Source organism: Halyomorpha halys, unplaced genomic scaffold, assembly GCF_000696795.3.
Source record: "Halyomorpha halys isolate HHAL.00 unplaced genomic scaffold, Hhal_1.1 Scaffold190.1, whole genome shotgun sequence".
NCBI lineage: Eukaryota > Metazoa > Arthropoda > Insecta > Hemiptera > Pentatomidae > Halyomorpha > Halyomorpha halys.
The window spans coordinates 340,310-342,596 of NW_027105456.1; the positions used below are offsets into that span (position 1 = coordinate 340,310).

At 31.7% G+C, this 2,287-nt stretch overlaps 1 protein-coding gene across 1 annotated transcript in view; it reads left to right on the forward strand.

Annotated features, from left to right (window-relative positions):
- LOC106679278 (catalase) overlaps window positions 1-2,287 on the forward strand; it is a gene marked incomplete at its 5' end in the record, with an annotated part of 33,561 nt that overhangs the window by 559 nt on the left and 30,715 nt on the right.

A 2,287-nucleotide genomic window follows, 5' to 3' on the forward strand; every position in this document is an offset into this window, starting at 1 on the left:
TTACTTTTGCAGGCTATTCTGCCCAGGTCATTTCCTTTATTTTAAGTTAAAAGGATGCCATATAACAAACCATTATTATTAAATAATTACCTTGTCTCAAGAAATTGAAATAATATAATTAAAATGGTTTTTTTCATTTAACACGCTTTAACATGTTAAACTAAAGATCATGAATACCCCTACTGTAGGTCGACGCCCAGAGATCCTCAAATAAAGTCACCGCTCAATATAACCTGTTCCAACAGGGTCCGAAACCGTTATCAATTGTTTTCGATAATAGTTACTGCATGGCTTTCATATAAAAAATAATGGATAATTACCATGAAAAAAAATAATTAAAAAAAAACTCACTAAAAATTATTTAACAGCTTAAAATAAAAAATTTTCTTTGAATGAATTTCAGTTTAAAGTTAATTTTATGCATACAGTGTAAAATTTTGAGACAGGTATATTTAAAGGAATACTTTTATGAGTTGAGGTCAAATCACAACACAGAAATCAGGTCAAACTAAGATTTTTTTTATTTTTAATGACAGAGTACATAAATTAGAAAATTTTCAGCTTTTCTGGACTAAGTAAGCCGCGGCCTAGAACGGGGTTGTTATCGAAGATATGGGAATATCCCACATACAGGATAATCGCTCTTCTCTATAATACAGTTCATCGAAAGGATTCCGACCATGGGAACCCAACACGAATAGTCGAAAAGAAAAAGTCAAAAATCTAACCGAAATAGGCGAGGGGAAGAATAATTGAAGACAAGAAATAGAGCGCCGTTATCATAATTTCATTATTCTACCACAATGTCTATTGTGTATCATATAAATATTATCATCATATATCCAAACCTACACTAAGTAGAAGCTAAAACTAGAGAGAATTACAAAAAATAGTTCAAAATTAGAGTCACTTAATAACAGCAAAAATTCATAGGAAGAAAAAAAAAAATAAAAGGAATATGTCCAGCTGTGGTCAGAATAACTAAAATAATAAATAAACTATTTATATTGAGTCAATATTTCGTCCCACTTCAAGACTTCATCGGTGCTAAAAAAGTGTGGTCACCCATCCTAGTACTGACCTCGGTTGACGTGGAGTATATATACATAGATAGACTTAGATATAGCCGTAACATCCTGCCATACATTTATCTTTGATATTTTCATTCCTTCTCTGAGCTATTTTTGATATTTACATCATCATAGCTTTGATCTGATCACGAACGACTCAGCAACGTCAAAAGATAATTTATTTAACTCTAAGCTTATACATTTGTTTGATTGAAAAACCTCTTTGCATAAAAACGAAGCTATTATCATATTTTAAATGATGCAGAAGTTTTACCGTTCAACGATGAGTATTTTTACCGACTGGTTTAAATTGCTAATACCGTGTCAGGCACATATTGCATCACAAATTTATTTTAGAATCAATTTAAAAATTAAAAACAATCCTGTCGCTATTCGGAGAAGGATTATTTATGGTGGTAGTCAGAAACTATGATATACCAGTCATTTCCTAATATACAATTCAATTGCTAATTAATTAAAATTCTTCATTTTGTTTAACCATTCAGTGAAATACAGCCATTTCATATCGTAGTCTGAAATCGCTGGTTTAAAACAACGAAATTGTTAAATATACTTCTAAAACTAATTTATTTTGCTCCATCTACTCCCTTACAACAAATTGGGAAATTACACAAAATGAATGTTGCAGGGTATTACTTGTCCACCGGAAAACTGAAAATATTTTAACTCATGATTTAAAAGCTTAAAGGGATATCACTAAGATTAATTAATATAATATATTATATAAAATCAGGATCACGGGAAGCCCCGGGATAAGGCGCGTGGCTACTAACTCTAAGGACCCGAGTTCTAATCTAGCTGGGCAGAAAAATTGTTTTCTGTTACACTGTAGCCGTAAGTCAACTTCTGTGGGTTCTGGAGCCAAGCCCGTTAAATTGTGTACTCATAATTGGGTAAAAATTTGGCGGTCGAGAGTGATTCTGACCAAACCACCTCCTTGCACAACCGTTGGACTTATAACAGTACTTCCTTACAAAGTACTGAGCCCCTGACCCTTCATGTTTTTTTAAATTTTTTTTTAATATTATATAAAATTAGTAATTTCTAAGCCATTTCTTTATCCTTCTTTCGTCATTATTTTTTCTTATAAAAATGGCAAAATGACCAGATTCCAGTGAGTCTCGTGTGGTAAATATTTGTGAAGACGAGTTTCAGATAGACATTTATATTACATCATTATATATATCATATACATT